The following is a 12,793-nucleotide window of genomic DNA, read 5'->3' as shown; positions in this document are numbered from 1 at the left end:
TGTTACTTTTGAGTACCAGGCAGAGCAAGCGCAGTGCTGGAGGAGGGAGGATGATCTATTTTTCTTACTGCACACAATAAACGTTACGGCTGTAGCCAAAGCTTCTTCTTCAAGTCATCTTGGTGTGAGACTGATTTCTTACTGATTTTCTTACTGATGTCGAGCTGGATTCTCGACATTTGGTGCCCCGTGTGACTACCTTTGGACTCCACGTTGTTTCTCATCGTTCAGCGCTCACCACGCGTCTTTCATCCGCTATGGATCCCGGTGAGTGCTCCCTTGGTACCCCGTGTATGTGATTCTGGATTACGTTAAGGACTTATCAGCACTCATCTCGCCCGGCAAGGGCTGCAGACGCGTCGTTCATCCACCTAGTGGATCCCTGGTGAGTGCTCCCAACCCCCCCCCCTTTCTTTTGCCATTATGGGGCAGTCTCTCTCTCCACCACAGAAAAAGTTTTTTGAAGACCTTAAATCTCTTTTGGCCAGCAACAGCCTTCTCGTCTCAGATGCTGATATCAAGTCGCTTATAGAAGCCTTGGATACTCACTGTCCCTGGTTTCCTCAGCATGGGAATTATAGTTTAAAAGACTGGGAAAGGATAGGACAATTTTTCCAAAACCATCCTCAGATTGATGTCAGAGTTTTGCATGCCTGGTCTGAAGTTTACACAGCAATGTCCAGTTTGACTCCAGCCAATCTCCTTTTGGCTGCAGCATCTGTTTCTTTGCCTGCCGACTTTCCCTTGATATATCCAGCATTGCCATCTTCTGCTGTTCCGCTATATGCCCCACCAAAGGCTCCTGTCCTCCCTCCCCTGCATTCTTCGCATTCCACACCCCCCATTTCCACTGCCCTCCAAGAGACTCTTTGTACTGCTGCTCCGTTGCTGCCTTTTGATTCTGATACTCCAAATCACTTTCCTGTGATTGCTCCTGCACCCCCAGCCCCCGTCATGCTGACCCAAACCGATGTTCTCGATGGGCTGACGGGAGGAGGCAATTTTCTTACCATTGCCCAACAGTTGGCCTTTGATCCTATGTATTGGGCAGCCACCAGAGCCTCAGCCCAAGAGGCTCTGTCCTCTGTCCCTCATGACAGGAATGAGCGCAATGGCCGGTGGGGGAGCATCAGACAGGGCCCTGCAAAGCCCTATGGACAATTTGTCGATCGCTTGTATAATACCTTCAAGCGGCAAGTTCAGGTCCTGGCAGCACAAGAACTGATTGTACGCCAGCTTGCGTTTGATCATGCACATGAGGACTGTAAGCAAGTGCTGCGCCTTCTAATGGCAACATCAAATATAGCCATTGCTGATATGCTTAAAGCCTGCCAGTCAGTGGGCACTGCTAGCCACGGCCTGCTAGCCACGGCCTTGTCCTCCGCCGTGTCCCAAAATCCTGCAAAGGATAAAACCTGTTGGCTTGACAATGGCTAAGGAAAAAATCCAGCGGACCTTACCCATTACGTACCTGGGACACAAGCTGACAGCATCTGCAGCCATTCCAGTTACGCCTCAACTACAGTTTCCTGATCATCTTAAACTGGTGGATTTACAACAAATTCTTGGACAGCTGAATTGGATAAAGAGTTATTTGGACCTGCCCACCTCCACTCTGTCTCCACTATTTTCTGCCCTTAAAGGACATAAGGATCCAGCAGACAAGATCACAATCACCTCTGCAATGGAAGAGGCTCTTCCACAGCTGTTCCAGTGTTTCCTGGCACGCTGAAAGGCCATCTTCATCCCTACTGCATTGGCCCCCCTTCCCCCTGGGAAGCCACTTCAACCACCAAACATCATTATAGTTTTGCTGCCTCCTAATAGCAACCATCCCATCTGTGTCATCACGCTTCATTGGGCTTGGACTTTTGACTCAGCAGTACAAGGAGCAATACATCAGACTTATTTACAGCAAATGGGCTCCTGTATCTGCAGAAATGGTTGTGTGACTTCTTCTGGATTGTGGTTTTTACATGCCAATAATCGAGCCACGAAATATCACACAGGTTGCTCGGAAGTGGCCATTGGAATAATTTACCATTCTCATCCTTATTGGCATCACTTGGATTTTACCCCCCAGATATTTTTGTTTCTCCTCCCTCAGGAGTCCTGCCCTATAATGTGTTCCCCTGAGCATGTACAGAGGGCTGTCTTGGAACTATTGTGGACTCTTGGCAAGGGAGGGGGTGAAGGGATTTCAGTGTGTTCCAGTTGTTTCATTTTTGTGCTTTGGCATGGTTCCCAGACAGAAAGAAAGTTGCAATATGGATTTTTAGCAAGGCCCGCGAAGACAATGGGCTCTGTTCTCGACCTTGTTGCAATCTTTTTTAGTTACAGCAAGCGGAATATGCTTGAAGCGAAATATGCTTGGCTAGTGCCTTTTAGCTGCTGAGAAAAATGATTTTTAAAAGCTTCTCAAAGCTTTGAGCTTTTTTTTGGTGGTGGTATTCTAGCATTCCAGTAAATGCTTCATTTAAGATTAGCAATAATATGAAGGACAATCGTATAAGTTTATCACCTGTGTTTTGTTGCTTGCAGAAATAGTGTCTTATTATTTTTTGTTTTAATCATAATAGTATATTTTTAGGTCATTATCCATATTGTAATTGGACCTATGAGTATGTTAATGGATCTTCTTATTTTTTTTAATATTACCACTATGAGTGATAGGCCGAAAGTCTCAGTTAATAATGTCACAACCTACATGACTTATGACCAACAGGCTGCGTGTATAGATTTTTATGTTTGGTTCAACTGGATGAGAAAGAGCAGTAAATCTACATGTTTGCTTCAATCTGATTTATGGTTATTCTGTGGCAAATTGGACCGAAGCTTTGTTTTTAATTCTATCATCTTTGTTTTAAAAATAATTAACAAACAAACAAACAAACAAACAAACAAAGTCAGAAATGAGAGAAGTTGCTTTATAAACTTTTTATGCTTTAAATGTAATCTTTGCCTCTAAAGGTGGAATTTATGCCTTAATTCATTCTCATTGTTGTATGTATATAACTGATCAATCGACCAATATCTCCGCTATTATTGATTATATGGAACAAATGATAACCCATAATCCTTTGAATCCGCCTGAAGGTTTTGATCCATGGGATTGGTTATTTTTTTGGTTACTTAATGGATTATGGTTAAGAAATTTATTATTGATTGTAATTGCATGTATTGTTGGTTTTATTATGTATTCAATGCTTGCTTTCTTTTGATTTCCCAAAGCATTGCATGGTGGTTTCGACCAAGGCCCACCACAGGGGTTACAAGGGGAATTTATGTTGCAAAATATAAACGCTTAGGTAATGAGATATATGATTCTGATTAAGATTTCCTCTTATAATATAAACAAGAAAAGAGGGCATGTGGGAAAATGATTGCTTGTACATAAGAGCATGAGCAGAGTTCTTATTATTGCAGAGTGATTTTACAGCACGAGATATTGCTAAGAGCATGATGAGCAAGTGAACACCTCATGCTAGACTAATGATTGGCTCACGTAGCATAACACTCTCTTTGTCTGTGGGCAAAAGCAAGGTTACATTCCTTTGATTTGTTACTTTTGAGTACCAGGCAGAGCAAGCGCAGTGCTGGAGGAGGGAGGATGATCTATTTTTCTTACTGCACACAATAAACGTTACGGCTGTAGCCAAAGCTTCTTCTTCAAGTCATCTTGGTGTGAGACTGATTTCTTACTGATTTTCTTACTGATGTCGAGCTGGATTCTCGACAGCCACGCAACACATCATTGGCAGGAGACCAATCACAGGAGCTTCTTGCATGCTCAGGAGGAACCGGCGCCATGTTTGGTGTCCTCTGCCCCCTCAACATTGGGAGGGCCCAGTCCCCCACCAGCAAATATTAAGGGGGGGGCAAAGACACCTTGCCCCTAGACTGAGTTGGTGCACATGGTGGCCATCCTGGTTGGGGATGATAGGAGTTGGAATCTAACAGCATCTGATGGGCTGAAGGCTCCTTCTCTCTCTCTCTCTCTCCCCCCCCCCCGCCGCCCCCAATCCATGCTGCAGGTAGGGCTAAACAATCTATACCAGTGTTTCCCAAACTTGGGTCTCCAGCTGTTGTTGGACTACAACTCCCATCATCCCTAGGTAGCAAGGACAGTAGTCAGGGATGATGGGAACTGTAGTCCGAAAACAGCAGGAGGCACCAGTTTTGGATCTACATACTTCTTAATGACAACCGTCTTGTGGTATACAACCAAGAATACAATATAGATAACAGTTAAAAAGCTATAAAATCAGAACTTGGTTCAAATTGCCTGCTGGAATTAAAAGACTTTTGTAGCCACCAGAAATTCAACAGGGAGGGCGACTTGTCTGACTGAAACTGGAAAGGGCTTCCATGAATTTGAGCTCATAATGTAGAACTCCTGGCTCCAGGTGCATATAAGCCATGGGGAACCACTGACAAGAGACCGCCCAGAAGACCTCAATTGCCTAGGCAGGGATATAAGGGGTCCAGAAGTCCCTGAAATCTCCTGGATCCAAGTTCTTAAGGGGTGGGGTTCAATCCTGCTTGGTTCAGCTGTGTATGCTAATTCCTCACAGAGGAAGAAGGATTTGACTCTTGCTGGCAGATGAGGGTCTGACCCTGCTCAGTCACTCACTAACTTTCCCTCACCCTGTGCGCCAATTTTGGTAGGTGGATCACCCACCTGTCCATCACTCTGCGTCATCATGATATCACAGGAGTGGCAGGCAGCCCGTCCCGCCCACCAGGTAAAGTTGTCCCAGAGAGGTGGTGGGAGATAAACAACGGCCACCTCCTCTGAAGCCATCTTCCCCAACTGTGGGTGCCCCAGATGATGCCGAACTACAACTCCCATCAGCCCTTGCCACTGTGCCATGCTGGAGCAGCGGTCCAGCAACATGTGGAGACTCTGGGCTGGACACGGCAGCTCCAAAGGCTCAAACTCCACACCCATGTATGCTAGAGAAAGGACATTTTGCTTTGTGCAGCCCCAGCCCTAGATATCAGAATATTCCCATCGCTACAGAACAGGTTGACCCAATGTGGTTTCTCTTCTCCTGCCTCCCCTTCTTTCATTTCCTTTGGAGGTTCTTGCTCTCCAAAGATCTGGCCAGAGGGATTCAAAAATGTGTGCCAGAAATGTCAGCTTCTTCCTAGAGCGCTGAAACGGACAGATGCGCTAATGTGCTCATTTCACACCATCGCTGGAAGGGTAAGAGAGTAAATTGCTACCCTACCAGTCACACACACTCAAAAGAGCGAGCCAATTTCGGTGGTCACCAGCGCCCTGGGGCAAAGTGGCAAATGAGACTGAAATATCCCATTAAAGGCGGAAGAACTTTGCAGGAAAGCCACATGGTGCATGCACATCATAGAATCTTAAGAGTTGGATGGGGCACCAAGGGTCATCCAATCCAACCCCCTGCAATGCTGGAATCTCAGCTCAAGCATTCCTGACAGATGGCCATCCAACTTCTGCTTAAAAACCTCCAAGGAAGTAGAGTCCACCACCTTCCGAGGGAGACCATTCCACTGTCAAACAGCTCCCACTGTCAGAAAGTTCTTCCTGATGTTTAGTCGGAAATCTCCTTTCTTGTAACTCGAAGCCACTGGTTAGAGTCCTACCCTCCAGAGCAGGAGAAAACAAGCTTGTCCCCGCTTCCATGTGAGATATTTGAAGATATCATTGGTAGGGTTGCTGAGCTCAAGCTTGTGGCCAGAAACCTCGTCATTGAGGGCCCCAAGGGTGCAGCCAGGGAAAGAGGTCCAAGCAGAACAGCAAAAACCTACATTCAGGTAGCCTAAGAGCTTCTCAAGTGGCGTATGCTACAACAGCAGCAAGAATACTAATCGCTAAGTATTGCCGCTCTGGGGGTGGGGGAGAAACAAGAGCAGGTATTGAAAAGGGGGAATTATTTCAAGGTTCCACTTCCATATATCATTAAAGGATTTCCAGCATTGGCCAAACAGGTGTCTCTCCAGTAAGGACGGAAGCACACCAGTCTTCATTCATTGCTGGTCTCCGAGAAACTGGTACCTGGTGGTTCACGGCCCCAGACATCAATAAGCCCTGGAGCTTGTGGTTCAATGGCAGAACAGGTGTGTTGCATGCAGAATGCCCCAGGTTTGGTTCCTAGCTGCTTCTGGTAAGTTTGGGAAAAGACTATAACACTGGCTAGCTGCTGCCAGTCAATGTAGCCAATATACAGATGAGAATCCGATAGCAGGACAATGAGAAATTCCAAAAAGAATGGTCCAAATCTATGGTCTACTTAATAGAAAACTGTACATGAATAAAGACACTCACAGGACTGACGTTTATTGTAAACATTTGGTTAGACCATAAGATGCGGTAAATTAATAAGGACTGTATGTTTAAAGCATAATACCAAAAATTATTAAGGAATTATAGACATTTATAGAATGTATATATAGTAAACACGCTTAAGTAAGAGTAATATAGAGAAACCAGAAGAGGGGTGGAGGGAAGTTTATTCAGATAAGATATAGATTTTAAGGAGAATAAAACTGTATTGTGTTTAAGATATTTGAATAAAATCAATAAAAATCACTGAAGGAAAAAAAAGATGATGATGATGATGATAATAAATTTATTTGTATCCCACTGCCCCCGGCCAAAGTCGGGCTCAGAGCATATAAATACATAGCTGTCAACGTTTTCCTTTTTTAAAGGGAAATTCCCTTATTCCGGATAGAATTGACAATAAGACAATAGAAAGTTGACAATGAGGCAATATGCAATATACAATATGCAAATAAAATAACATTCAACATTCATTAAAATAATATAGAATAAGTAATTTCTAAACAGCAAACCACAGTGCACAACATAATACAATACAAAATGATAAAACCAGTGGTCTGACTCTGCATAATGCAGCTTCCTGTGTATTGAATTGCCCTGTGAATTTGTTCCTTAAAAAACACAAAAAACCCACACTGTGCCAACAGTCACTATAATACAGCGGGCTGCTGAAGAAGAAGAAGAGTTTGGATTTGATATCCCGCCTTTCACTCCCTTTAAGGAGTCTCAAAGCGGCTAACATTCTCCTTTCCCTTCCTCCCCCACAACAAACACTCTGTGAGGTGAGTGGGGCTGAGAGACTTCAAGGAAGTGTGGCTGGCCCAAGGTCACCCAGCAGCTGCATGTGGAGGAGCGGAGACGCGAACCCGGTTCCCCAGATTAGGAGTCTATCGCTCTTAACCACTACACCACACTGGCTCTTCTTCTGCTGTTCATTCTGCTGCCCAGAGACATCTAACTCTGCACCTGCAAAAGCTTGCAACCTGCAGCAAAATGGCAAATCTGAAGAGATACCAACTGCAAGGTATCAACGTGGCCAATGCTGTTCTCCATCTACACAAAGCAGTCATTCTTGCTAGCCGCCTGCGATTTTTATCACAGGCTGTCTGGCGACTGGAATTTCTATCCACAAAGGTAAGAGTTTAAATACCTGAGGGAGACAGGGAGGGAGGTTGTGTTTGAATGAAGGTGATGCTGCTGCTGTTGTTTTTTTAAAATGACATAAAGTTGCTGATTTCACAGCTCAAAGGAAAAGCTTACTGCCTGTTCTTGGTTAATTACCAAAGCCTGGAAACCGGACTTTAAACGAGCTACTCCTGCAATGCCTGAACAGCTTTGGACTGTGCAAATCTTTCTCTGGCAATTTAGCAAAAGCCCTTCTCAGGATTCAGGAAACATCCTATCAGCTTCCCACAACCTGGTGCTCCTTTCATACGCTTCAGAGCGTAACACTCTCATCAGATGGCAGGGATGTTGACGGAAGCTGTGGTCCAAAATATCAGAAGGGGTTGGGAGAAGCTGCTTTTGGCTTAAGAAGACAACAGTTTTCAGTCTCTAAAATCGCCCACTGAATACTTTCAGTGATCTCCATCTGGCTGTTTGCACTAAGCTATTGAAATATGCCCATAATCTGGCTTGAACCCGGTCTCAGGTTATTATTCCACATTCTTCCCTCACTCCCTGTTCTCAGTTTACACTTGTGTGCACAGCTTCATTTCTTTCTTTAAATGCACACAATTGAAGGATTGCCAGTGACCATCAATTGCAATGCTCCGAGGTCAGTGAATTCCACTTTTTATCTTTTGTCATCTTAGCACTGAGGGCACAGCTACATCCGAGGAGAGAAGAGTTCCAACAAAAACTGCTATTGCCATTTGCAGGGCAGCACCAATGGATATTTCTTCTTCTTCTTCTTTGGCGATCACTCATAGCCGAGTAAGATCGTCTTCCATAAACAAAGTATTAACAGTGAGTCCGTAAGTGACTGCAGAGGCCAATTCTGGATCCACATGTCCTTCCACAGTGGGGACATAGGTTCCCAGGCGGGAGTTGATCACGGTGTGGATTTGCCAAGCGTGCCTTCCTCCTAGCACCTTTCTCCCTTGCGTCCTGAGTACGAGTATCTTCAAAGCCCATGACACCTTTGGTAAAGGCTGTTCTCCAATTGGAGCCCTCACAGGCCAGTATTTCCCAGTTGTTGGTGTTTATACTACATGTTTTTTTAGATTTCCCTTGAGTGAGTCTTTTGCTGACCACCAGCATTACGCTTTCCATTTTTAAGCTCGGAATAGAGTAGTTGCTTTGGAAGACGGCAATCAGGCATCTGAACAACATAGCCAGTCCAATGAAGTTGTTGTTGAAGAATCATTGCATTTGGGTTTAACCGTACCGCCACCTGCTCCTACAAAGTGTTGTTGTTTAGTCGTTTAGTTGTGTCCGACTCCTCATGACCCCATGGACCAGAGCATGCCAGGCACTCCTGTCTTCCACTGCCTCCCGCAGTTTGGTCAAACTCATGCTGGTAGCTTTGAGAACGCTGTCCAACCATCTCATCCTCTGTCGTCCCCTTCCCCTTGTGCGTCTTTCCCAACATCAGGGTCTTTTCCAGGGAGTCTTCTCTTCTCATGAGGTGGCCAAAGTATTGGAGCCTCAGCTTCAGGATCTGTCCTTCCAGTGAGCACTCAGGGCTGATTTCCTTCAGAATGGATAGGTTGGATCTTCTTGCAGTCCATGGGACTCTTGAGTCTCCTCCAGCACCAGAATTCAAAAGCAACAATTCTTCGGCAATCAGCCTACTTTACGGTCCAGCTCTCACTTCCATACTGGGAAAACTATAGCTTTAACTATACAGACCTTTGTTGGCAAGGTGATGTCTCTGCTTTTTAAAGTACTCCTTCATATTTAAACATCCCATATCCATCTGAGAAGGAGAACTCAGTATCCTCATTTCCCTTTCTTATTCCACCCACCCACTGGCCTTAAAAACCCACAAACCCACATAATCCAAATGAACTTCAAAGGCCTTTTCTATTGCAATCCGAAAATCCCTCCCCTGAGCGGAGTCATAGCTTGGGCTTCACTGTTTCACGTGCGCTGCATTCCTTTCTTGGGGTCACTGCCCAGCGACTTTCTATTACTGCTCCGCAGCTTCACTCTTCTCTGGTTCTGCCTCCCTTTTCAGAAGCAGCCAAGCCAGCCTCAATCTCCCATCTCTCGCCGCAGCCATTATGTAATAAATCCAGATCCCCCTCAATCAGGATGGCTTTTGTTCCTCGCGGCTTTGGAGTCCCCTTGATCGCCCGCACGGCACAGGCTTCTGCAACCATTTGGCAGCCATGGGGAGGAAGGGGAGGACGGGTGGGGCAGGCAAATGAGAAGGGAAAAGGCAGACTCTATTCAAGTGGGAGGGCACACTCCTCCGCAGACTGGATGCAAGCGGTGTGGGAAGAGGGAGCACCCTTGGAGAGATCTAGGGGTCCTCTTTCTGGCATCTCCACGCAGCTTAGGCATTCATAATGTATTGAAAACACACCATCAAGCCATTTTCTCAGTAGCTCAGGGATTTGTGAATGAAGGCATAAAGGACTGGTCCCCTCTACTACAGTATTCTTTGGGTGCGTTCACCCCATACATTTAAAGCAAAGGGACGCGGGTGGCGCTGTGGTCTAAACCACTGACCCTCTTGGGCTTGCTTATCAGAAGATTGGCGGTTCGAATCCCCGCAACGGAGTGAGCTCCGGTTGCTCTGTCCCAGCTTCTGCCAACCTAGTAGTTTGAAAGCACACCAATGCGAGTAGATAAATAGGTACCACTGTGGCGGGAAGGTAAACGGCGTTTCCGTGTGCTCTGGTTTCCGTCACGATGTTCTGTGGTGCCAGAAGCGCTTTAGTCCTGCTGGCCACATGACCCGGAAAGCTGCCTGTGGACAAATGCTGGCTCCCTCAGCCTGAAAGCGAGATGAGTGCCGCAACCCCATAGTCGCCTTTGACTGGACTTAACCATCCAGGCGTCCTTTACCTTTACCCTTTTTTTTTTTTACATTTAAAGCACTGTTATACCACTGTGTGCAATGACAGGCTCTGGCAGATTGAGCGGACGAGACCAATAGTGGGTCCAACGGTCAAGAAGGCGGTTTCCACATGTGCTGTAGAGGGAGGTGAGGGGCAGGTGGGGCTTGTCATCCTGGGAAGGCAGCCCACCTAGGAGGAGGAAAACTCTGATCTTAAACCTCTGTTGCCTTGTGGAGTATCTTCCCTATATCTCGTGTACAGGGCAGTTTTTAATATTTGATGTTTTACTGTGCTTACATGGGCAACATCTAAATATCCTAAAACTGATTCTAAACCTCCACTGCCTTGTGGGACATTTTCAGGAAAAGAAAAGGCATAAACCCTACAGAAATTAGGAGAGGAGACCCTAAGACAGCGCCTTGTATGCCTTCCAGCAACTCCTACAGCCAAGCAGGAGGGGAGAAGGGGCTTTGGGGGTGCTGTTTTTATTTTGATTATGCATTTTGTGGTTTTATATTTTGATTTTATTCTGTGAACCACCACGAGACCTCCAGGTATAGGGCGGTATATAAATTCAACAAATAAATAAGTAATAAAAAAATAAAACAAATGACTTGCTCTGCTTTCCTTTGGACCACAGCAGTGAGGCTGAAAGGAGGAGGGTCTTCTCATCTGGGCAGCCCAGGACCCCCCATACATGCTGCCCAGGTTTGCACCCCAAGGAGGTCACTTTGGTACTGCTCACACAGCAGTCTGGCTTCACCCCCGGAAGTGAACTCCATTGTCCCTTGAGACGGATGGATATCAGCAAGTCAATTCCGCCGAATTCAAACCATAAGCGTTGTTCACAGACACTGTTCAGACCACCTGAATGAAGTTCATGGACTACCGGTGGCCCACAGACCACAGTTTTGGAACCCTACTTTAAAATGACTGCATTGCATGGGTTTGGACAGGGTGACCCTTTGGTTCCCTTCCAATTATACAACTCTATGAAATGAGCCATCTCTGCCTCCCTGCATCGTTCCTCTAGAGACGCCTCATTCCTTCCAAGCCCCGTTTGCTCCCCCCCCCCATCGCTGAGCACCCAGATGGCTTGCCGCCATAAATACAGCGACGCTGATTTCGCACTCGCTGCTTTCTAAACTGAACACGTCCTCATGCTGATGGCTTGTGAGGCTGCCTGCTAGCTAGGCGTAAATTTTGCACCAGCCTGGGAAACGTGGCCACAATTCGACACGGGAGCCTACCAGGCGCATGCAAATCTAACGGGCGATGAAAATGGGCAAGTAGGCAAATTCCTCCCCCTAAAAAAGCATTGGTTTGTTTTAATCATGCAGGATACATTAGGCCCTGGGGTCATGAGAGGAGACCATAAAGAGCCCACAACGCAGCAATAAAGAAAAGATTTGGGCCTTTGCAGGGTTGTATTTCACAAGCCTTGCCTGAGTTGTATTAAGATGCTTTGAGGGCATCCTTTGTATCCCATGAAATTACCGTGTTTTTCTGTGTATAAGATGCCCCCATGTATAAGACGCCCCCTATTTTGGGGGACTCCAAATTAAGAAACACCCCTCAGCACTACCCGTGTATAAGATGAGCCCCAATTTTAAACCTAGTTTTTTTGGTTAAAAAAACCCTAGTCTTATACACGGAAAAATACGGTATATAAGATTCATCTGGTCTCTAGGCACAGGCCAGAAATAGCGGAATGCTCTGCAGAAGACTCTTTAGCGCAGAAGGGAAATATTGAGGGCTGAAAGTGTTCCTGTGTACGAGGAGAAGCCTCGCACTCTGCACCCATCCTCTGCTGGCGTCAGTGCCAATACTCGTTTTCAATTGGCGAGTTAATTGCTGTTTTTTGGTTTTAAGTGGGCTTCTTAAGATTTTAGTTGTTTCATTGCAATTTTCAGCTTCTCCTTGCGCATGGATGCAGATGTGCCTTTGCGATGTACACAGAAGATATGTGATCTGCCTTTTCTCAGTTACGGATTTAGAGAGGTGGTTCCCAAGCTTACCACACTTGAAAACAGCTGTTGGGGGGGGTCACTTAATGGTTTCTCAGTCTACTGTGGCAATCGAAATGCACTGTGCTAGGTCATAGGATTGTGGAGTCGGAAGGGACCCCCCCCCCCCAAGAGTAATCTAGTCCAACCAATGCCAACCAATGTGGCATGGTTGGCAAAGAATTCAAACTGTAATTCAATTAAATGTTATATTGTAAATAAAAGCAGCTATAAAAATACAGTCAAATGTCAACATGCATATTCAGTGTGATGGGTGTGCTGTCTCCTATCTTCAATTGTAAATCCACAGGTGTGCAGACCACCTGAATAAAGCTTACAGATCACATTCTGGGAAGTCCTGATTTAGGATACAGTCGTGCCTTGGAAGTTGAACGGAATTCATTCTGGAAGTCTGTTCGACTTCTAAAACGTCCGGAAACCAAAGTGTGGCTTCT

General features: G+C 45.8%; 1 protein-coding gene across 2 annotated transcripts in view; it reads right to left on the bottom strand.

Moving 5' to 3' along the window:
- DAAM1 (dishevelled associated activator of morphogenesis 1) overlaps positions 1–12,793 on the bottom strand; it is a 182,416-nt gene that overhangs the window by 87,805 nt on the left and 81,818 nt on the right. The window lies entirely within an intron of this gene.

The sequence above is a fragment of the Podarcis liolepis genome (assembly GCF_965112155.1).
Source record: "Podarcis liolepis genome assembly, chromosome: 1".
Classification (NCBI taxonomy): domain Eukaryota; kingdom Metazoa; phylum Chordata; class Lepidosauria; order Squamata; family Lacertidae; genus Podarcis; species Podarcis liolepis.
This window is presented reverse-complemented; position numbering and strand designations above follow the sequence as displayed.